This window comes from Pipistrellus hanaki, assembly GCF_964339955.1.
Source record: "Pipistrellus hanaki genome assembly, chromosome: 3".
NCBI lineage: Eukaryota > Metazoa > Chordata > Mammalia > Chiroptera > Vespertilionidae > Pipistrellus > Pipistrellus hanaki.
In genome coordinates, this window is record NC_140505.1 from 187,742,965 (window position 1) to 187,766,749 (window position 23,785).

Sequence of the window (23,785 nt, forward strand, 5' to 3'; positions counted from 1 at the left end):
CCGGCTCCTGGCCCAGCGGCCCACCCGCAGTGCACCCCCAGCCGCAGCCAGACCCTCCCTGTAGCCAGCCCTGCGGAGGTCAATGCCAGGGGTCAATGCCAGGGGTCAATGTCAGGGTCGGGCAGGATCTCACTGGGCAGGTCTCTGTCCACTCTCCTAGGAAAAGCCCAGCTGCTCTGACCCAGACTACTGCGTGGGCCCCTCTCCTATGCCAGCCCCCTTCTCCTCTCCTGCACCCCCCCATTCCTGTGCCCCAGCCCCGTCTCACCCCTCACCTGCAGGACAAAGCTGTGCCAGACTCTGTGTGGCCTCAGGCCAGGGAGCCAGCCTCAGTAAGCCTCAGTTTCCCCACCTTCCCCTGTGCTGGCCCAGTGAGCTCCAGTGGGGCCCGTGGGGCCTCCTCGAGGACCACGAAGAGGTCGCCTTTGGGGCGGGGTGGGGGGTCAGAGGTCGCCTTTGGGGCGGGTGGGGGGTCTGAGTGCTCTGGAGGGCAGGCCAGTTCCCCACCCCAGACCCGCCTCCCACTGCGCTGGGCCCACTCCATTTCACCAGGAACTGGCTGAGCCCTTTTATATCCTCCTCTCAGCACTGGCGGCCCGCCCCTTTTACAGACAGGCAGCTGGGCTCAGAGAGGCCAGGACACCTGCCCTGAGCCACACAGCCAGCGAGGAGCAGAACCAGGTCTCCGGCTCCGACCGCTGACCCCCCAGCCCAGGCCCCACGCCTGCGCTCACTCCCAGGTGCCAGCCCTTCGCCAGAGCGCCTGCCTCCACACGGAGACAGCCCTTCAGGGACCGGCCTGTCTGCGGGATCCGGTGCTGATGGGACTGGGGTCCGGACCAGTGGCAGAGGCACCTCGCTGGAGGGTGAGGGAGGACACAGTGCCAGGGTGCCCCCTGCAGGAAGCCTGCAGCTCTGGGCTGCCTCCATTTCCCATCTGCAACCCAGGAATTCCAGCCCCTTCTCTCTCCCACAATATGGTTTGAGCAGGTGCTGGGGGTCTTTGAGGCTGGGGTGCACACATGTGCACGCGTGTGCGTGTGTGCACGCACGGGTGTATGGTGTATGTACAGGATGGTGTGCTGTTTGTGTGTGGTATGTGTGTGTGTCCCCATGTGTGCCTGTGTGTGCCTTCAGGGCGGTTGAAAACCTCCCCACTGAGGAGATCCCCACCCCCCCTCACATCGGCCAGCAGGGCTCCATGTCCATCCTGGACACGCAGAGGACAGCGAGCTCACTCCGGAGACGCCCACAGCCCGGGCGGTGACACGTGGGACCCTAGACCTCCGTCACGCCCACTCTCTGCAGCGGGACACCGGCACCTCCTGGCGCCCGAGGCCCTGTGCCCGCCCAGCCCGCAGCCTTCCCAGCCTCCTCTGCAGCCACGGCCCGAGCACAGCGCCCCTCCGTGGGCTCAGCACCGCCCCCCTCGCACCTGCTGTGTGCCGCTGGCTGCCCTCACTCTGCTCCCGACGCCCCGCCCCACCCCTGCCCTGCGGTCGGCCTTCACCTGGACAAAGCTACTTAGCCTCCCTGAGCCTCCATTTCCTCATCCACAAAATGGGCGTGCTTCCACCCACCTCGGAGGGGCCACGGGAGGATCAACGTGAGGCTGTGTCAGACAGGAAACAGTCCTGCTGGCTGTCCTGCAATCAACGCTGGCCTGGCCCTGACTAGATATTTGATCTGCATCCAGTCCCTTCCGTTCCCCCAGAAGGTCAGGGACAGGCAGAAGAGAGCGTGGACTTGGGAACTGGTCAGACGTGGGTTTAACCGCAGCTTGGCCCCTCCCCAGCCGTGTGGCCGAGGGTAGGTCATGCCCCTCCCAGCCCCTGTGCTCTGGTTCCCTGTGGCTGCTGTAACCAATGATCACAAACATGGTGGCTAAAACCACACGCATGCGCCCTGACCGGTGTTGCTCAGTGGATAGAGCGTCAGCCTGCGGACTGAAGGGTTCCAGGTTTGATCCCAGTCAAGGGCATGTACCTTGGTTGCAGGCACATTCCCAGTAGGGAATGTGCAAGAGACAGCTGATCGATGTTTCTAACTCTTCCTCTCTGTAGAAAATCAATAAAATATATTAAAAACACACACTAAAGCGTTGTCTTCCAGAAACCCCAAAATCCGTCCCACTGGGCTGACTCAGCAGGGCCACCTCCCTCGGGGTCCGGGGAGCATCTGACTTGGGGTCACTCCGACCATCCAGGCACCTTCCCTTCTCTCCGTCCCGTCTGCATTCAGCCGCCCGTGGGTGTGCCAGAGCCCTGCGGCCCAATTAGGACACCTGTGGTCACCTGGGCACCCCGATAATCCGGGATAATCCCCATCTCCAATCCTCCTTCGTCACACCGGCAAGCCCCCTGTGTCCCCTGGCGGTACGGAGCATCGGGCACAGGGAGGCAGCTTCCGGGCGGGCGCGGCCTCACCCCACACGGCGCAGCGGGAGCCGCACGGGGCAGGCGCCCGGGGGCAGGGTGACAGGCAGTGCCCTGGCACCAGGGGCCCTTCAGCAAGTGTGTGCTGTGTCCGGTCTGGGCTGGGCTGGGGAAGGGGAGTGGGGGCAGAGGGGGCGGTGGGAGGAGCGGGGAGACACGGGGGGGGGGGGAGGGGGGTGCAGGCGATCGCACAGACGCCATGGGAACTGTTAGAGCCGCTCCATCCGCGCCTCTGATCCGCTCCTGTTTACTATTCCCTGCCTTCGGAGGCCTGCTCCCCCGCACCCACGCCAATCTCCCCGCGTGGGGGCTGGGCGGCGGGCTGGCCGATGACTCACCCTCTTCTCTCGGTGGAGAGCAGCCTTTTCAAAGCGCCGGCTGGGGAGGGAGCTAAATTTAACGCCGCTTCCAGGGAAGATCACCTGCCACGTCAAACCGCTGCCATTTCATTAGACGTGGGGGGCACGGGGGCCTCTGCCTCCATGGGAGGGCAGCGGGCAGGCGGCAGGCGGCAGGCACAGGGGCCGAGACCCTGGGTGGGCGTGGGGCAGGGCTCACCCTGTCAGCGTCTCCCCTCCTCCACCTTCCTCGGGGAGCCATCTCCCCTCCCCAGCACCCCTAAGCCCCTTCTTCTCCGTCTTCCACGTCTTAGGGCTCCAACCCCAAGCCCCCACCTAAGGAACAGGACTCTGAGAGGTTGGACACTCCCCAGGACACTCATGGGGCTGTGGCCAAGGGGGTGTGGACCGCACCGGCCCCGGGCGGCTGGTCCCTCTCTGGAGGGGTGGTGGGTGGCGGGCAAGCCGCTCACCTCTCAGAGCCTGTCTCCTCACCCCCAACGGGGCTACCTGCAGCAGTCGCTGGCCCCTCGTTTTCCCCGGAAAAGAGGCCCTGAGCTGAGAAGAGGCCCAGAGCATCTCGGTTTCCCAGGGCATTGTGGGCATTATGTTGTGACAGCCTGTGGGGCAGGCCCCAGTCCCCAGTCTCAGCACAAGGTCGCCGGGGAGACCAGGAGCATGGGGGTGCCAGCTGTCACCGGCTCCGGGTGGTGGGGAGACCTGGTGAGTGGGAGACCTGGCTTCACACACACACACACACACCGTGCCTGGGCTCGGGTTCCAGCTCCCAGCTGGTGGCCCGGGTCCCAACTGGGTTCCTCCTTCTGCACCCCGCCGCCTCGGGCTTGGGCTCCCAGAGGCACGGCCAGCACGAGGGAGGGCAGAGGGGCTGTAAGGGGGAGACCCCCACCTGGCACCCCAGCCCCCCTGGTCTGCCCTGGGCACTCCCCCACCCGGACCTCCTGGCCTCGGCTCACGGGGGCAGCGGCAGCATCGATCCTTCCCCGGGGCCGTCCGGTGCGGCTCGGCTGCAGCTGGGCCCGTGGGCCGCCCGGCCGCCGCCTCAGACCCCGCGATTAATACGATGCGAATTGGTGGGTTGGCCCGGCACCCGAGCAGGAGGCCTTGTCTCCACACCACCGCCGCACACCCGCCCAGGCCCGGCGCTAATAACAGCAACAAGGCTAATCGGCATGATTGGGGGCGGCCTCTCAATCCTGCCCCCACGCCCATTACACCTGGAACAACGCGGGGGTGGGGTGGGGGGGCTGCAGGGAGGGGCCCGGAGGGCACGGACCGGCCTGAGGTCACCCCGCTGGTGAGGGGCAGGCGGGGCGAGGAGCAGTGATCTGAGGGCCCTCTTCCTGCCCCGTGCCCCTGCTCAGAAGCTCTGTCTTGGGTGCTGGGTGGGGCTTTGCCCTAAAGACTGGTCTTTTAACCGCTCTCCCCACCCCCACCCCGGGCCAGGCCGCCTCGGCGGGCAGAGTTTGTGCTTGTCACTGGGTGACCCTGGACGAGCGGCCACCCTCTGCGACGGACGCCTGCCTTTTCTCTCAGATCAGCCTGCAGCGTCCTGGGCCCAGGGGCGTGGCTTCTCTCTGCTCCCGGGGCAGCGGCTCAGGACATGTAAGTCTCACCGGCTCAGGCGGGTTTGTGGCCCATGGTCCTCTGAGCCCCGCAGTGCGGCTGGATGGGCTCCTGAACCTCACAGCCGTCCCAGGACTTGCCTCTGTGCCTTTCTGTTTGGCCAAACAGGCCCAGAGAGGCTAAGGGACTTCCCCGGGGCCCCACAGCTGGGAGGCAGGAGAGCGGGGATTTGAACCTGCCCCTGCCCTGGGCCCAACAAGGCCCAGAGAGGAGAGCAGTCCTGGCGCGGCCTCCCCAGGCCTCGGCTCTCCGATGGGCTCCGGCTCCGGCCGGGAAGGCGCTGGCAGGCCTGCCCGCTGGCTTCCGGCGCTCGGCCAGGCGTGGGGAGCAGGTCGTCCGGGCTGACGGCGCAGGCCGCGGCCGGGCCGGAATCCCAGGCGTCTTTGATTCTGCCGAGCGGCCTCTCTGAACGCTGTAAGCTGTTTGGCTTGGCCGCCCGGAGCAGCCTCTGTTATTGCAAAATCTCGTGTTTCCGCCGAGCCAGGGCGAGGGCAGCCTTTGGCGGCGGGTCCGGCATCTGCCTGGATTCCGTGCCGATGAGGCTCCCGGCTGCGGGGAAGCCGGCCTGGCCGGGCACAGGGCGGAGCCCAGCCCCGGCCAGGTAGCCCCGCCTGCCCGGCCGCCTGCCCGCCCGGCCTGCTCGCTGAGGTGAGTCAGAGCCTCCGAGGGCCGCCGGGGCCTGTGGGCGGCTGGGGTGAGGCGGGAGAGGGGGTGCCTGTGGCCATGGCCCCGCTCAGGGCCCCTGGCTGACGGGTCCTTGGGGACCTGAGCCCCTGGGGCATGCACGTCAGGGAGAAGGAGGGAGAGGGTCAGCATCAGCACCGCGGGGAGGAGGGTGCGGGCGACTGCTGTTGCCTCCCTGGGCCCGACGCCCACAAACACCCTGCCCACGCTGCCCCTGGGCACAGTGTCTGAGCAGGCTGGTCCGGGCCATGGACACAGGGGACCAGTCTGGGTGGGAACTCCGCCCTTGGCAGCCATCTTTACTGGACGCCGGCTCAGCCCGCAGCCACGCCGCCCGGCCCCTCTGTCCGCCCGCGCCCACTGGCTCCTGCCTGGACGCGTGCAGTAGCCAGCCTGCCTCCAGACCGGTCCTCTGGCCCCCGGGGCCGTCCTCCCAACGAGAACCCGGGCTCTGCGTGACCCCAAAGCCCACAGCCCCACCTCCTCCTCCGAGCCCTGCTGTGGCTCCCTGCTGCCTCCGGATAAAGCCTGGGTCCGCCTGCCCCCAGCCCGCCCGCCACAGGCCGCTGCGGGCTTGCTCGGTCTCATCTCCCCGAACGTGCCGCCCCTGCTGCCACTATGCCCCTCCATGGCCTCGTCCTGGACCGTCTCACCAGCGAGACCAGGCCGTCTCCCTCCCAGAGCCCGCTCTGAGCTCAGGCCGGTTGCCGTCTCCTCGGGCGCCCCGCCCGTCACAGCCCCGGGCACACGGAGCGGCACCGTCTGAGCTTCCGTCCCCACCAGGAGCTCCGAACTGGCCTGGGTTCCACCGGCGTGGCCCCAGCCCGGAGCCGGCCGCGATGTGAGAAGCTGTGTGTCCGTGGATCTGAGGGGCCCGGGCTCCAGGGGCCAGCCCGGAGGCTGGACGCACTGGACGCCCCTCCCAGTGGCCCCCGGGCCCCGGCCAGGCTGGCTGCGCCTGCGGCTGGCACCATGTTTTATTAATGAGCACACCTGGCACCTGCGTGCACCCTTTATCCTCAGCTCTGGGAGCGGGCACATCCCCAACGTTCACTAATTCCCCCACCCCAGGTCCGCCTCTCCTCCGCACACAAGACTGTGAGGTCCACAGTGCAATTAGGACCCACCTCCCGCCCCAGGCCCTCCCCCGTCCTGGCCCGCCCTCCCCCGCCTTCACCCTCCCTCCCCGTCCTGGCCCTCCCTCCCCGTCCTGGCCCTCCCTCCCCCGCCTTCACCCTCCCTCCCCGTCCTGGCCCTCCCTCCCAGGGGCCACAGGTAGACTGAGGCCTTCAGCTGGGCATGTTGCTTTATTGTTGTTACTGTAAAACCATGCACACGCGTGCTGCCTCACAGCTGGGTTTGTCATGAGAAAAAAGGTGATTTTTGCAGGTGACAGAAGGCAGTGGTGGAGTGGAGCAGAGCGGCGCTGGAGCCTGGTGTGTGCCAGCTGGCGGGACACTGGGCGGGGGTCCCCGGGAATCACAGTTTCAGACAGCTCTCCTCTTCCAGGAAGCCTCCCCGGGTTAGTTTGGTCAGATTTGCCTTTTCCGCCTCCCGCTGGCTTGGGGGCGGAGGCCCTCCTTCTGATAGGCAGTTCCTCTGTGCTGGCCTGTGCTTCCCAGCGACACGGAGAGTCCGTGTGAGGCTCAGGTTCCCATGGCTTTGCATCCTGGGAGAGGAGCAGAGGCAGGGCATCAGGTGGATGGGTACATAATTATGGGTGGATGCATGGAGAAATGTGGAAATGAGTGAAGCGACGGTGGGTAAGTAGATGAAAGGGTGGATGAATAGATGGATAGATACAGATAGGAGGGTGGACGATAGATGGATGGAGTATGGGTGGATGAATGAATGAGTAGGTGGGTGGGTGGATGGATGGATGGATGGATGTGTGAATGGGTGGATGGATGGATGGATAGGTGGATGGATGGATAGGTGGATGGATGGATAGGTGGATGGGTGGATGGGTGAGTAGGCTCATGGAAAGATGAACATGCAGGAGGACAGCTGGTAGATGGAGAGCTTCATGGAGAGATGCCTGAACTGATGGCCTCCTGAACAGGTGAGTAGGGGAGTGGTGGGTGGGTGGGTGATGGATATGTGGCTGATGGGTTAACGGGGAATGATGATGGGTGAGTGTGGAGAGACGGTAACAACGATAGTAATCATTTCCCCACAGCCAGTGCTTACCGGGGCACCAAGCTCTGCTCTAAGCATTGTGTTAATGAACTGTAATGCTCACAACTATGGCTGGGGCGGGGGGTGTGCATCCTGGGTTGGAGGATGGGGATGCCTGGATGTGTGTCTTGGTGGGTAGACAGGTGGGCAGATGGCTGATTAAAAGGATGGGGTGCTGGGGGGCTGGTAGGTGGGAGTGGAGGGTGCAGGGGGCAGAGATCTACCCCGGTGAGGAGCCTGAGCTGATGCGTCCCCAGGGGCGCCAGCCCTCAGCGGCCCCTCTCGCCCATCGCTGAGCCTGATCCCAGCTGCCCTTCCCTCCCCGTCTCTCACCCCAGGACCCCTGCACGCCAGCCACTCGCCTGCCTCAGCCTTCTCTGGATTTCCGCCCTGCAAGAGGGAGGCAGCCGGTCTCACGCTCCCCGCCACCCCCTCCCCCCGGGCGGGGCACATAGTAGGACCAGTTTGCTGAAGGAGGAATTGGGTTCTGCAGACACGTGGGGCGGAGCGCGGGCAGGAGCCGTGCCCGCTGCTCCCCTCCGTGCACGCGGGCTTTTAAAACGCATTTCTGTTCCATTTATCAGAAATCAAGCGCGTGTCAGGCCGGCGTGCCGCCCAAATTGGCTGATGAAAGCGCCCGGAGAACGCGGTGCTCCGCGGCAATTAAAGCGAGGCGGCGGGAGGAGGTGGAAACGTTGTGATCCCTTCGGAGGGTTTCGCGAACGGGGTTTCTGTTCAGGGAGCGCGCTGCTGTGGCGGCATTGTTTCTGGGGCTCTCTCCCCGCGCTCCCCGGGGTCCCTGACATTGTTACATAAAGTGATTTCAATAATGCAAACCACGTGCCCGCCGCCGGTTCTCGCCGGTGGGGGAGCGGCTGCCGGTGCGGCGAGCACGGCCCCGGCCTGCGTGGGGGCCGTTGGGATTCCAGGCTGAGCTGCTCCCGCTACCAGGTGGGGAGGTCGAGGGGCACCAGCGGGTCAGAGAGGGGGTCCTGGGATGGGGTCCCCACCCCCCCGCCTCCGAGGCCCCCTCCCCGGTGTCCTTCCCACCGCGCCCCCCTCCTCTCCAGCTGTGCTGTCCTCCTCGCTGCGCCCGGCCACGCCGAGCACACGCCTGCCCCGGGGCCTTTGCACAGGCGGCCCCTGCCGCCCAGAGAGTCCTGCTGCCTCTGGGTCTCTCCCCACCGGCCTGCCCCTCCCTGCCTCCTCAGGGGACGTGTCTTCTCAGAAGGGGGGCCCCCCTGAAGCCCCCGCACCCCGGACACACCTGCTGCCATTGGCAATGTGACGTGTGCACCTGCTTGTGTGTGAGCGGTGGGTGGATGCCAGGTTCCTGAGGAGGAGGGGGTCGGATGGGGGGGTGAGGGGGAGGCGGGCCCAGGACCACCTGGGTCTGTGGGCTGAGGGGTGGGGGGTGGGGGGAGCATTGGTCCTGAGGGGAACGGGCAGCAGGTTTCCCAGGCACACAGGTGCCCCCCTCCCTCGGTCCCCACTCAAGTGGCCTGGCCCAGGCCCGCCTGGTACTCAGCCCCGCCTGGTACTCAGCCCGAGCTCACTGGCTCCGTGCTGGCCCGGCTCCCTGCAGCCCCCGGGCGGTGTGGGCGGCTACCCGGGGTTACAGCGTGTCCCCCAGTGCGTGTGGGAGGTCCCACCCCCCCATGGGGCTGTTACACGTACATGCAGCTGAGGCCAGACTGGAGGTGCCCCAACCCGACATGGGTGGAGGCGGAGGTCGGAGGACACGTCCACAGGGAAGCCGGGGCAGCACAGGCGCAGGAGCCCCAGAGGCCGCTGGAATCCTCACAGCCTCAGGAGGCACAGCCCCGGCCACCCTGACCCCTGACCCCTGACCCCTGACCCCAGACTGAGGGGACGCCCTTCTGTGGTGTTCAGCACCTGCTTCTAGCTGCCCCAGGGCGGTAATGCCATCCCTGCACCAACGGGCCTGCCCAGCCCCCCGCCCCCGGGCCCCCAGTCCTACCCTGTGCCCCCAGCTGCCCCCCTGACCCCCCGCCCCGCCCCCTGTGCCCCAAACCCCGCCCCCATGCCCTGGCTAGCGCTATCTGTTTTAGAGCGACACTCCTGTTCCTCAGAGGAGTCGGTTCCCGAGTCTCCGACTTCTCGTTTGAAAAATTAGGATAGTAACGCCCACCTCCCACCGCTGTCTGCGCCTCAGCAAACGGGGACGGCCCGGCTCACGGTGAGACCCGCTGGGGCAGTGCTGCCGGTGTAACCGTGTCACTGCACCCGCTGCCAGGGGCCACCCTGTGGGCAGGAGGGGCCTGTGGGACAGGGCAGACTCAGTCAGGCAGACTCGCTGCTGCCTCTCTGCCGGCTCAGACGCCCCCGCCCCCGCCGGAGCCCACCGGGCCCTGAGGACAGAGCCTGTGGCTGCAGGCGCCCAGAGGGCCCGCGGGCATCAGGCCTGGGGCGGGTGAGGGGCGCCTCGCCCTCAGGCAGTCTGGGAGCAGGGGAGGGTCCCCCAGCCTCCTGCTTCCACCCCCATCTGCCCTGTGACCTGGCCGGCGGTCCCCTCTCCGCGTGGAAAACACAGCGCCAGGGCCCGGCTCCCCGGAGAGCCGGAACTGCCACCGTGCCAACGCGCACTGGCGGCCCGGCCTCCCCAGGCAGCCAGCGCGGCTCAGATGCTTGCCGGGCCTGGGCTCCGGGTCCGGCCAGCTCCTGGGACAAGGAAGAAAGGCCGGCCCAGCAGCTAAGACATTGTTCGCCCGCCCGGCTCCCGCGGGGAGGACACAAAGCCGAGCCTCCGCTGCAGACCGCACCGCGGCCGCCGGCCAGCGCACCGCCCCGTGGCTTCCCGGGCTTTCATTCCCTTTCAGTCCCTTTCAGTCCCTTTCAGTCCCTTTCAGTCCCTTTTATTCCCTTTAATTCCCTTTTGTTCCCTTTTATCCCTTTGCTCCGCTGGCCACCTGCCTGTCCCTTTGAGCACCGAGACCGAGGGACAGGCGGAGGCGGGGCTGGCAGATGCTGCCGGTTCTGAGTGCGGCCTGGCTCGCCACCGGGGACTGTCTTCCCGGCTGGAGGACAGACCCTCCCGGCAGCGAGGGCCTCCCTGTGCGGCAGGTCCGGGCCCGGCACACGGGCCTCCCTGTGCGGCAGGTCCGGGCCTCTCTGTGCGGCAGGTCCGGGCCCGGCATACGGGCCTCTCTGTGCGGCAGGTCCGGGCCTCTCTGTGCGGCAGGTCCGGGCCTCTCTGTGCGGCAGGTCCGGGCCCGGCAGCGCGGCCTGGCCCTCGGCGGGCGGTGGGTGCGCAGACGTGTGGCGAGCTGCCTTCTTTCGGGCGTGTCCCTCCAGAGTGGGGACTGTGCCGTGTCATTCACGCCTCGTCCAACGATTCCTGGACGGCGGCATGCGGCTGGCAGGGGCTGGCAGGGGCTGGCAGGCACCACACCGCGGTGCCAAGATAAACGGTGTCACTCTGAGCTCATTCCGGACGGGGCCCCTGGCTGCCGCCTGCGGCAGGACGGAGAGCCAGTGGCGTGTCCTGGCCCCCGGGGGCGCTGGGGAGCCGGGACTTCCTGGCTGTGAGGCAGCTGAAGGCCCTGCCTCAGCCGCTGCCTGTGTGACAGGCAGCCCAGGCCTTCCCAGCCTCGGTTTCCCCAAAGGAGGAGCCGCCTGCTCTCAGCCGGTCCGCAGTGTCTGTAGTTCTCAGAGTCCTGCTCCTGCTGGGCCGCCCCCCAGGACTCCCCCCGATGCCAGCCTGGCCTCCTCACGAGCAGGGACCCCAGCCCTGACCTTGCTGGCGATCAGAGGGTGTGAGCACCCTCACCCCATGTCTGCTGGGACCGGGGGGCCGAAGGAGGGGACCTGGGCAGGCCCAGGCTGTGCACCCCAAGGCGGCAGGACTCCCCACAGGAACTCAATCCCTTGACCAGCACCCCCCGCCCCCGACTCCCCGAGGTCACAGCTGGGCCTACCCCCAGCAAGGGAGGAGGCGGAGGGAGGGGACGGGAGAAACTGGCCACACCCCTGGCTCCCAGACCACGGCTGGGCTCAGTGGGTCAGACGGGAGCCTTAGGTTCCACGGAGTCTGAGACTCACCTGCGCTGTGCCGGGACATACCTGCGGGGCCTGCAGGGGGCAGAGGTAGGGGAGGGGAGGGAAATAGCAGGGGAGGGAGAGGAGAGTCCGGAGGTGGAGGGAGCCAGGGGGTGGGGACGAGGAGGGAGCCAGGGGGCAGAAGGAGGGGGGAGCCAGGGGTGGGGAGAGGGGGAGCCAGGGGGCAGAATGAGGGGGGAGCCAGGGGTGGGGGGAGGGGGGGCCAGGGGGCAGAGGGATGGGGAGCCAGGGGTGGGGGGAGGGGGGGCCAGGGGGCAGAGGGATGGGGAGCCAGGGGGTGGGGCGAGGGGAATGAAGCCGCCCCACTCCCCACCCACGGGCGTCCGGGTGGAAGATCCTAAAAAGGACGTTCTCGGTGGTGAGGGTGCCCAGCAGGGGGGGTGTGGGGAGCAGGGAGGCCTCCTGCCGGGCCCACAGGGTCTGTGCTTCTAGGAACAGACGCTGGCCGGGCCAGAGGAGAGACTCAGGAGTGATGGGGGAGTGGGGTGGGCTGGAGCGGGGCTGTCCCCCCACAAAGGGAACCCCAGCACGGTGTGCGGCGTCCCCGGGCGGCAGCTGTCTCCGCCCAGGGCTGTGGCTTCTGCAGTCCCTGCAGCTGGTCACCGCCCAGGTGCTGTCTGCGCGCACACCGGGGCCAGAGGAGGGCCTGGCGGCTGGTGAGCCAATCCCCCCTGCGCCGGGACAGCGCGCCAGGGCTCCTCGAGGCCAAAGCATCGCTCTCCTCCGCCCCGGGCTCAGTGCTGCAGGGAGCTGAGCCCGGTGTTGGCTCCAAACCACCTGGGGTCCTTCCGGGCACCCCCGGGTCACACAGGAGCCCGGGAGGGGTGCAGCCACAAAGCCTGGGTACGAGAGTAGCTGTGGGTATGGACCGGGCAGTTTAACCCTAACCCTAACCCTTACCCTAACCTAGGGGTGTCGAACTCAATCAAAGAAGGGCCCAAAATCTAAAATCCAGCCTAAATCGCGGGCCGAATGGTTTACTGAACAGTCATAAACTGACAATGTCATAAACTGACAGCGGAGTGCAGTGATGACAGCGCGGTGCGGGCCACATTGCAAGGCCTGGCGGGCTGGATTTGGCCCGCGGGCCTTGTGTTTGACACATGTGCCCTAACCCTAACCCTAACCCTTACCCTAACCCTAACCCTAACCCTGCCTCCTGAAAATGCTGCCCGTGTGTTTGCTGCTATTGTTACTGTATTATTATTATTATTATTATTATTATTATTATTACTACTACTACTACTACTAGAGGCCTGGTGCACAAAATTCGTGCACAGGGGTGTGTGTCCCTCGGCCCAGTTTGCAGTCATCTCCAATCTGGGACCCTCAAGGGATATCTGACTGTCCGTTTAGGCCAACATCTCACAATCCAGGACTGCTGGCTCCCAACTGCTCAACTGCCTGCCTTCTTGATTGCCCCTAACCACTCTGCCTGCCAGCCTGATCACCCCTAACCACTCTCCTGCAAGCCTGGTTGCTCCTATCTGCCCTCCCCTGTAGGCTTGATTGCCCCCAATTGCCCTCCCTTGCAGGCCTGGTCCCTCCCAACTGCCCTCCCCTGCTGACCATCTTGTGTCGGCCATCTTATGTCCACATGAGGACAGCCATCTTTGACCACATGTGGGCAGCCATCTTATGTGTTGGAGTGGCATTCAATTTGCATATTATTCCTTTATTAGATAGGATTATTATTATTATTTATTGATTTCAGAGAGGAAGGGAGAGAGAGAGAGAGAAATGCCAATAATGAGAGAATCATGGATCAGCTGCCTCCTGCACGCCTACACCAGGGATGGAGCCTGCAACCCGGGCCTGTGCCCTGACTGGGAATCGAACTGTGACCTCCTGGTTCATAGGTCAACACCTAACCCACGCTGGCCGGGCTGTGTTATTATTTTTTTTTAATATATTTTTATTGATTTTTTACAGAGAGGAAGGGAGAGGGATAGAGAGCCAGAAACATCGATGAGAGAGAAACATCGACCAGCTGCCTCCTGCCCACCCCCTACCGGGGATGTGCCCGCATCCAAGGTACATGCCTTTGACCAGAATAGAACCTGGGACCCTTCAGTCCGCAGGCCGACACTCTCTCCACTGAGCCACACCGGTTTTGGCTGTGTTATTGTTATTAAAGTGGCCTCTCAGCAGGAAGGGTCGTGGGGGGTAGGCAGAGGGGGCTCCAGGCCGGCGGAGTCCAGTTGCCAGGTGGCCCCAGGACGTCCTTTCCTTTCTCCCCCCGAACAGGCGAGCGGGGCCAGATCACAGGAAGCACGTGGGGCAGTGGTGAGCGCCCCGTCACCAGGTGTGACGCGGCCGCTGGTGCAGGCCGCTGTGCCGCCGGGCTGCCTGGGCCTGGCCGGGCAGAGCTGAGCTCGGCGCTGGCAGGAGGAGGCACGGCCCGGGCTCCTGTCACCGCGGAGGGTGGGGGCGGCGGCTGCGACCTCCCTGCACCCTCCCTGCACCCTCGGGGGCAGCAGCACAGGGAGGCCGGTGGGGAGCTCCGGAGGCTCAGCGCTGAGCCCTGTGCCCCCTCCATCACCTCCCAGGCCCAGGGCAGCTTTATGGAGCGGAAAAACCCATTAGGCTTTTAAAGCAACGCTCAAGGCATAATCACCTCATTGCCGGGTGTTTACTGCTGAGCCGGGCCAGGCTCCCCGCTCCCGCCCGGCTCAGGTGGGGCTGGGCCTGCAGGGCAGCCCGGTGCCCGGACCCTCCCAGCAGCCTACGAGGGAGCCCCCTCCTGACCTCTCTGCCCACACTAGCCCGTCTCTCCGGCTCCTCCATGCCCCCAGAGTCCCCTTTAAAAGTATGAACCTGACCTTGACTTTCTAGATCCCCAACGGCTCCCCAGTGCCCTCCGCCAGCCGCTGGCGGCTCCAAGTCTGAGTGCAAGGCCCCCTGGGGCAGCCTCGGCCGGAATCCCTCCACCACTTCCCAGCAGGCACCTCACCTCCCCCCCAGCCCTCATCTGCAAATGGCATAAAGCACGGCGGAGGGCGGGCTCCGAGAGGATATGAGATAACGGGAGGGGGGAGGGTAAGGGGGTGCAGCATGGCGCCTGGCACAATGCCAGCCATTGCGATTGTGTCTCCTCCCGTGCACCCCACCCCCAACCCCCTCGCAGCTCAGCCTTGCAGTACCCACACCTGGCGGTGCCTCGGTCCAGGCCGGGCTGGCTTACAAGGCCCGGCTCAGGGAGCCTCTTCCAGGAAGCCCTCCCTGATTACCTGGAGTGGCCCCGAGCTTCCACACTGATGCCCCTGCCTCTGTGCAGGGGAACAGCCCTTCCAAGACAGGGCCCCTCTCTGGGTCCCCAGCACCTGGCACGGGCCCAGACACAGAGGGGGGTCATCGGACACAGCATCCGGAAGCTTCTAACAGCTCTGAGCACGTCCAAACCCTCGGTGGCCTTGGCCTGGCACTCAGGGCCCTCGACAGGCTTGGTCCACCGCCTTCTTGCCCCGGGCCTCGGCCCCTGCTGTTCCCTCTGCCTGGAATGGTCCTTCCTGTCCCCTGGGGTGGTCCCGGGTGGGAGGCGGGAGGGTGAGGGGCAGGCAGAGCTCAGAGTCGGCAGCGTGGAGAGGCCAGGACATGGGGCACTCGCATAGCACCGGGGCTGCCATTCCCCCTGCACCCCCCCACCCACCCACCTCGCCTCGGCCTCGTGTGACCACGCCTGGGACGGGGCCTGTGGCCAGGCCCGGCGTGACCTGCCCAGCAGAGGTCGCCTGCTGTGTGCCGGCCTGGCGCGGGAGGGAGTGAGCCGCACTTGCTTGGGGAGCGGGTGACGTCGGGGAGACAGGCACACGCACCGACGAGGGTGAAGGGTGAGGTACAGCTCAGGAGAGGGAGGCAGGGTCCGGCCTGCACACAGTCCTGAGCTGGACACCCCCGCCCCCGGCCCCCCCAAGGAGCCATGCCGCCGGGGCGCCCCACGGAAGCCCGGGGAGCAGCGTGCTGAGAGTAAGTAGGGGTGATCGGGGGAGGAAGGTGGGGTCCCGGGGGAGGGGCAGCACAAAGGCCTGGAGGATGAAGGCTGCTGGGCATGGGGTGGGGCGGGGCACAGGGGAATTCGGGGAGCAGGCTGCGGTGGTGGGTGAGGGAGCAGATGGGACAGGCCCTCACAGAGCGTGGGATTGGAGCCGGGAGAACTTCCAGCAGCAGCCGTCGCTCCCGGTCTGGGTCTCGGCTCGCTGGCCCCGGCGTCCAGCAGGTGGCTTTGGTCAGAGCCGGCCCGGCCCCCGGGAAGGACAGGCCCGGGAGAGGCAGGGCCCGGCGCAGCCTGCCGGCCTCCGGGGGGCCCCGTGGTGAGAGGCGGCAGCTGTGAGAGCTGATTGAAGCCAGAGCAGGGGAGGGAGGAATCTGGGCCCCAGCCCTCCCTCCCAGGACTGGCCGCCGGAGGCCGCGCTCATTAATGCCATCAGCTCCGCTCAGCCTGATTGCAATCAGCTCCGGCCCGGGCCCCTCCGCCGGCCCGGGGTGCTGAGTGGAGCGCTCTCTCATTCATCATCAAGTCACTGATCCGTCTGAAGCCGATGGCCGCTCCGGAGCCGGCCCTCCCGCCGCACATCCATATGGATGAGGGACGGGGGTGCCAGCGTGCACCTGGCCCTCCCAGCCGCCGCCGCTCCCCGGCCTGTTCTCATCCCTCACCTGCCGGCCCCACAGCCCCTGGGCCGGAGCCCTGTGTGTGCTTCCGGGCAGGAGAGCCTCCCTGAGGCCGCCTGGCTCCCTGAGGTCACAGAAGGTCAGATGGCACTGAATCCGGAGCCCGCGACCCTTCTCTCTCCTGCTCCCTGGAAAGCAGGCTGGAGCCCGGCCCACATGGCTCCGGGGCCGAGCACTGACCTAGGAGCCAGGAGGTCACGGTCAGGGCGCCCTGCATGCCGAGGTTGCAGGCTCCATCCCCAGTGGGGAGCGTGCAGGAGGCAGCGACCCATGATTCTCTCTCATCATGGATGTTTCTCTCTCTCTCTCCCTCTCCCCTCCTCTCTGAAATCAGTAAAAATATATTTAAGAAAGAAAGAAAAAGAAAAAGAAAGGAAGGGAAAGAAAGAGAGAAAGAGAGAAGGGAAGAAAGCAGGGAGGGTGGGGCTGGGTGCAGGCGGAAGATGGGGCAGGGGAGGCGGGGCAGGAGGGAGAGGGAGGCAGGATCCGGTCCCGCACAGTCCTGAGCTGGACACCCCCTCCCCCCGGCCCTGCCCCTGCCCCCCCCCCCCAGACACACCTGTCGCTGAGTGGCCTCCCGTCACCCCCCTCCGCACTCGGCGATTTGTAAATGCAGATATGATCGCGTCACTCGGGGCTCGGGGCCCAGCTCCCTGGCACCGCTGCTGGGCCTCCAGCCCCTGCCTGTCCCCCCATTCCCTTCCCCCCCACCCCACGTGCTGCACTGCTCGGGGCTCCCTCCCCCTTCCTCCAGGGGGTCAGGCACACGCAGTCCTGTGAGGCCTGTTACTGAGGCTTCTGCTGACGGGGTTGGAGGCTGACGGCACCCCCACCCCGGGGTCCTGGGACTCGCCACCAGGCAGCTCCCTCCGGGGACCACGTCTCACTCCCGGGATGTTTGGACGGTGCTGACGTCCTGACCCCACGGGGTAATTTCCCGGGCGGAGGCTTGGGCCACAGACGGAGCTGCATGACGGTTACTAGTTATGCCGCCCGGAGCGTAGATGCCCCGGTGCACTGTGGGGCAGGCCTATCGGGGGGCGGAGGGAAGAGGGAGGGATCCTGGGCACCCCCCTTGGTGCGGATGGAGACCTGGGGTGGACACTCCACTCCGACTCTTTCTGCCCTGCACCCACCGGAGGCCACGGCGCTGGGCCACGGCCACGGCCAGGAGCACATGGGCTGCTCCTCCCCTGGGAGGTCAGAGGCCCACCGGGCGGCCAGGAACTGGAAGCCACTGGGGGAGCCTCCGGAGGGACCTCAGAAGGCACAGGAGCCTGTGGGGCGGGACCTCGAGGCTCAGAGTGAGTGGCCAGCGGCCAGCAGGGAGCAGACTTCCTGTCCTGGGGAAAGGGGGGCAGGGGGCGGGTTTGGGGGGCTGCGAGTGGGCCAGGGAGGCTGGTGCAGTGAGTTCCCGCCCGGGGCCTGTCAGCCATCCCGGAGGCCACGCAGGGTCTGGGGTGACTGGGTGCGGGGGTGCCTGCTGGGGACTCCCTCCGGCTGTGGGGAGGCGGGGACGGCAGCCAGGGGCCCCTGTGCTCAGCCTGGGGTCCGGGGAGCCTCACGGGGAGGAAATCCCGGCGGAGGCGGGAGGGGCTGCGGGCGGCGGAGCCGGCGCTGGGAGCGGAGCCGCAAACGTGTGGCGGTGATGAAAGGAGGCGGAAGTGCGTTATTTAACGTTATAAAGGGAGCCAGAGCCGGGAGCAGCACCTGCAGCGGAGCAGCCTTGCTGGGGAGGGGAGGGCGGGAGCACAGTTGCTGTTCCTCCTCTTCTGTGTTTCCTGGAGAGCTGCGTGCGCTCCTGCAGGGCCGGCGCCAGGGGGCTTGTTGGGCTGAAGGGGGCCGGGCGGGGAGGGGCAGGAGCAGCGCCAGGCCCTCCCGCAGAGCCGGACTCCGGCTGAGGAAGAGGATGGTCCTCGTGCTGCTGGGCAGAGAAGCGGGGCGGTCAGGGAGGCCCTCCTGGGGCGGTGCCGAGGCTGAGGAGGAGCGTGAGGAGGACCCGTCCCGGAAGCTGGCGAGGGGTGAGAGCAGCAGGCGCAGCCCGCAGAGGCTGGACGGGACGGGGGGGAGGGGGGCCCCTCGGGGAGAGGACGGAGGGCGTGGAGGAGTGTGGGCGGCGGGCGGCTGGAGAGGGAGGTGACCCTGGGCCGAGGGCCCTCGGACGGCGCCGAGTCCGCGTTGCTCATGGCGACCAGGATGATGCCACCACCACAGCGAGCGGCTCCCGCCTGCCTGTGTGGAGCGCCGGCCTGGATGCTTTCCTTCCTCCTCACACACACCTGCGTCATTGCCCGGGTTCGAGGGGAGGAGGCTGAAGGGGAGGGAGGGGCGTTGGCGCACCCAGAGCTGGAGAGGGGGGGAACCACGGAACCAGGGTTTGCACCCAGGCCGCCCGCTCCTGCCTGCCTCCCCGCCTCCTGCCGGGGGACGGGCCACCCTCTGAGAGCCCTGAGCCCTGGCCTCCGGGGCACCGGCCGCGATGGGGGCAGAGGGGCCCTGCTCCTGCAGGGGCGCGGTCCTGGCCCGCCGCACCCAGCGGGCCCGGGTTTGGAATCACTGGCTTCATAAACGCGTAAGAATACTCAGAGGCAGGGCCCCCGGAGCCGCACAGAGACGGCCTCCTGCTTCTCCACCCCCGGCTCCCGGAGGAGGGCTCCAAGGCATGGGGATCCCAGCCCCTGAGCCGGGGCAGCCAGGTGCGCCCCACCCGCCTGGGGCCGCCCCTCCCCCGAGGGCGGGGAGCAGGCCTCAGGCAGCTCCACGGGGAACAGCCACGGAGGCCGAGCCCCGGGCGGGGATGACCTGCACCCCACGGCCTCTGCGGCATGACCTCTGGCGACTGTCTCTCTGAGCCTCAGTCTCCTCAGCTGTGAAATGGGGGCAGCACAGGAGACGGGCCTCCGGGTGCTATCGAGATGCGCACCTCTGAGTCCTCGGGAGCCGATGCACTGGGGTGACCGGGGGCCACAGGGGACGCTCCCGCCCCCCTCCCCCGCCTCCAGGTCCCGCTCCAGTTTCTAGTGACCCCATCAGCCTCACCCCTCCCCGGGTCCTCGCATGGGCTGTTCCCTCGCCTGGGCGCTGCTCTGGGCTCAGCTCACACATGGCCTCCCCCGCCGGGTGCTCCCCGCCCGCCCCCCCCCACCCCGCACCGTGAGGCTGCTGCCCTCTCGGGGCCCGGGCGGCCGGCACACCTACACACGTCCGCTCTGAGCCGCTGGGCGCCCTGTCATCCGCCCCATCGGAGCCCAGAGCTCGGCACCTGCCTGAGGTCACACAGCCGCCGAGGGCTCCAGCCGGTGTCAGCACAATGGCGATAGGGTGCGGCGGGGACACCGGACCTCGGGGCCCTGAACCCCGAGAGCGGCCGTTAACGGACTGGGGACCCCTGTGCTCCCGCCCCGCGCGGTGCCTGGCTCTGGGCGGCAGGTCCTGGGAAGCGGCTCCCAGCCGGGCGGGGCTCCCGGCTGCAGCGGGAACCGGCTCTGCTGCTGACAAACTGCTGTAACGAGGACACACAGGCCCCTAATTGTCCTCGCGCCTCTCTTCCCTGTGTCCCGTTCTGCAGCCTCCGCAGAGCTAATTGGCAGGCGGGGCAGGCGCCCTGGGGAGTGAGGCCCCTTTAAGGGAGGGACGGAGATCGGAGATCACGCGTGGGAGGGCGCCTGGAGGACAGAGCGGCTTTGACACGGACCTCAAAGCGCTGGCAGGGAGGCGCCTGGCCCGAGGGAGGGAGGCGGAGGGGACTCAGCTTCTCCCTCCCTCCCTGCTCCCCCAGGAGCCCTGCCAGGCGGGGGGCAGCCAGCCGGCCAGGCCAGGAGGAGCGGCCACTGGGACCCGAAGAAGGACACTTGGGGTACAGTGAAGCTTGGTGCCTCTGAGAAGCAGAATTCCTGATTTTGTGGGTTTGTTTTTGTTTTTGTTTTTTTTTAATGTTTTTGTTGATTTTCGAGAGAGGAAGGGAGAGGGAGGGAGAAACATTGATCCGCTGCCCCCTGCACGCCCTCTCCTGGGGATGGAGCCCACAGCCCCAGCATGTGCCCTGCCTGACCAGGAACTGAACCCGTGACCTCTCAGTGCCAGGGACAGGTGCCCAGCCCGCTGAGCCACCCCGGCCGGTGCGGGACTCTGGGCTCTAACAGCATACCGAGACCCTGGAGGACCTCACACTCCACGAGGCCCACCCCAAGTCCATTTCCAGTGGCCGTAGCTCCTGTCTGCCTTCCTGAGAGTCTGCGGGTCCGCGGGGAGAGGGGAGGGCAGGAGGGCTTCCCGGAGGAGGTGGTGTTTGAATAGGGAGTAGTTACCAAGGAGACTGGCACCCTCCAAACAGGGGCACAGCAGGAACCGAGGCGCGAGGCCGGGGGAGGGGGGAGAAGGGAGGGAGAGGGCGGAGGGCGGAGATGGCGGTGCAGAAGAGGGAGGCATGGATGACACAGGAGGGGAGGCGGGAGGGGACAGCACCTGCAATGACCTTGGGGCGCCCGGGGAGCTGTGGGAGTCCCTGGGGTCTGCCTCCCCAGCAGACCACCGACCTCGCGGTGCCGAGCCTGCCTCTGCGCCAGGCGTGGCGTCACCTCCCCTCCCCCACCCCCATGTACAGCCGAGGCCACCGTGGCCAGGAGGCCCGTGCCTGGGTCTGCCGTGTCCAGGCCCACGGGCCTGGCGCCTCCGCACCTCCCGTCTCTGTGCGGCCCCAGCCCAGCCTGGCTGCGCCGTGGAGCCGACGTGCCACCAGCGGTGCCGCCGTGCCCTGCGGGAGGGAAGGTGCCGGGCAGAGGATGCTCCTCCTGTGTGGCCGGCTCTGCCCTCACCTGGGCTCACAAGCCCCCGAGGGAACCGGGGTGGGTGGGGCGGGGCTCAGGCTGGGCCTCTGCCGCCGACCCCCCTCCCCGCAGCCTCAGGGACCCCGAAGCCCAGGTCCGGTTAAGTGCCTCCCGCTGCCCAGGCGATGGGATTAGCGGGCGTGACGGGGACGGCCCGCAGAGAGGGCAGGGGGTGGGGGGGACCATTAGCTCCGCGCGGCGGCCTCTGTGGATGTTCCCGGAGAGGACGTGCCGCTCGCAGTGCCTTAACCGGCGCGCGCAGACCGGCGCGCGGAGACCGGCGCGCGCAGACCGGCGCGCGGAGACCGGCGCGCGCAGACCGGCGCGCGCAGACCGGCGCGCGCAGACCGGCGCGTCTAACTGCGGAGAGGACGCTGAGCTCTGCTCGGGGCCACTCGGGCTGAGAGAGAGGAGGGGCAGTCTGGAGAGGCAGAGGCAGCTGGGCGTCGGAGGGAGGGACCCAGGCAGGGGAGAGGCTGAGGGGGCTGGGCCCTGCGGGGCCCTGGGCGTGGAGGAGACCTGGGGCGGCCCCAAGGAGAAACGTTGGCCCCCGGTAATGAGGAGAAACGTCATCTATTGTTTTGTTGGTGGTTAACCCTCACCCGGTGCCCATTTCCTCCACTGATCCTTAGGGAGCGTGCACTGGAGGGGGCGCAAGAGAGAAACATCGATGAGGGAGAGACGCGTTGATTGGTTGCCTCTCGTGTGCACCCCGACCGGGGCTGGGGATCAAGCCTGCAACCGAGGTACATGCCCTTGACCGGAATCGAACCCGTGACCCTTCCCTCCTCCGGCCACACTGTAACCAGAGCACCCCGGCCAGACATCCTTTCTTCCACTGGCCTCTCCTCCTTCTGTGCGTCTGATCGCAGCGGCCTGGCCAGCGCCTGGCTCACTGTCCCCCTGCGGCCGCTCCCTCAGCGCGGGGCCAGGAGGCTCTGCTCCCCACCCCGTACGTGTAGGGACGGACCTGGGGTTGACCCCGAGGCTGAGTTTCAGCCAACCCGGAGGGAACGTGGAGGCTGCAGCGTGTCCGCTCCGGGCCCAGCCACGCAGCCACGCCCGGCGGACGCCATGGCGGCTCCAGGGACCGCTGCAGAGACTGGTGGCTCCACGGCCCTGCCACCGCCCGACTCCCTCCGTCCCCAGTCATGGTTTCCCTCGTACCGTCCCCGGAAGCGGCGGGAGCCAGGTCTCTGGCCACCAGCTCCCCTGGGTGTCCGGCCGGGACGCTTTCTAAAAATGACCCGTCACTTACTTTGCTGCCAACTCCTCTTAGTCTTCCCGGCCGCGATGCGCGGGGAGAGGGAGCTGACACACGGGCCTTCCGTCTGCGGGCGGCCAGCTGGGTCCTGCGGCCCGTGGCTGTGGCCTGGCCCCGGGGGAGCCGGGAGCCGGGGGGGGGGGGGGGGCTGCTGGAAGGGGGGCTGGGATGGCTGCAGGCCCGGCTGCCTCCGCCTCCGGGTGGGATTCCAGGGGAGATGCCTGCAGGGCAGACGCTGCGTCCCCCGTGAGCGGGAGAGCTGCTGAGGGGCCCGCTGTGAGGAGCAGGCCAGAGGCCTCACTCAGCTCCATCTCCCGCAGTCACCCCTGGAAAAAATTCCCTTTGAAAACCCAGCAAAAACCCAGCTGGCGTGGCTCAGGGGTTGAGCGTCAGCCTGTGAACCAGGAGGTCCCGGTCTCATTCCTGGGCTGTGAGCTCCATCCCCCGTAAGGGGCGTGCAGGAGGCAGCTGATCAATGATTCTCTCTCATCACTGATGTTTCTCTCTCCCTCTCCCGTCCTCTTTGAAACAAAAACAAAAAAATCTATTTAAAAATAAAAAACAGCAGGAGAAGGCTCACGTTTTGTGGCCGTGGTCCCCTGAGGTGGCCTCCATGCCGGTCCACCACGCACAGCGGACACGGTGCCCGGGGGACACTGGCCTTTGCCCAGAGCCTCCCAGTGCCTGGCAGGGTGCCGGGTGCCCTCAGCCATTCACTCTGACCTCACAGTGCAGGCTGGGAAACTGAGGCAGGCCGCCATGGAGGGGGCACCCAGGGCTCAGGCTGACCAGGAGCAGGGCCGGGTGCCTGTGCCCTGGCTCTCGGCGCTGGGCCCTCGGCAGCAGGACGGGACCCGGGTGGGCGGGAGGAAAGGGGTTTTCGCCACGTCGGGGGTGACTGCCAGCCAGGGATTGCTAAACCAGCTTCCCACGGTTCCTCTTCCGTCCCAACCTTCTTGTTCCAAAGCCAGACTCAGCCCTCACCTCTCTGAGCAGCAGAGGCCGGGGGCGTGGCCTGGAGCGTGGCCGGGGACGTGGCCGGGGGCTCCACGGGAGGACGGGACTGGGGGATCCCGGTGAATGCGGCTCCCACAGGCCCCCTGGCGGCCCGGTGTGCTGTGGCCTCACAGACTCACTCCGGCTGTTTGTGGATCAGGAAGAGCAGGTGGCCTCGCCCTGCGGGTGGCACTTCTGGTCACAGGTCACCTCCCAGCTTTTCCCTCCAGCCCTGCATGGCTCCGGGCTCCCGTGGGCTCCGGGCTGGCGCCTCTCCGTGGGTTTTCACTCCACTTTCAGCTCCACGCCTCCTGGAGGACTGGCTGGAGCAGGGCCCACCCACCCATTTTACAGATGGACAAACAGAGGCTCCGGGGGCTCAAGGATGCGCTGAGACACCTTGGAGCCTGTTCTTAAATCCAGCCTTTCTGTCCCGTGGTGCGCCCTGCCTGGGGGTGTGTGTGTGTATGTGGCAGGGGCGGGGGGGGGGGTGACACCGCCCACAGACGCCTCTTGCCCAGGATTCATGTCCTGGTAAGCCCTCTCTGCGCGGGGTTGGAAATCTTGGGCGACAGGAGTATTTAACGAGGAAAAACACCGGTCACTGCCGGCGCTCCCGGCATGTAAATGCCTCGCGGCAGAGGGCACCGGGGCCGTGTCCTTTAC

General features: G+C 67.0%; 1 protein-coding gene and 1 long non-coding RNA gene across 2 annotated transcripts in view; one reads left to right on the plus strand and one right to left on the minus strand.

Moving 5' to 3' along the window:
• The window catches only part of PARVB (parvin beta), a 303,345-nt gene that overhangs the window by 205,288 nt on the left and 74,272 nt on the right, over nt 1-23,785 (minus strand).
• LOC311619052 lies at nt 13-2,082 on the plus strand. Its single transcript, XR_014794438.1, has 3 exons — nt 13-332; nt 612-866; nt 1,196-2,082. It is a non-coding gene; the product is annotated as an uncharacterized lncRNA (long non-coding RNA).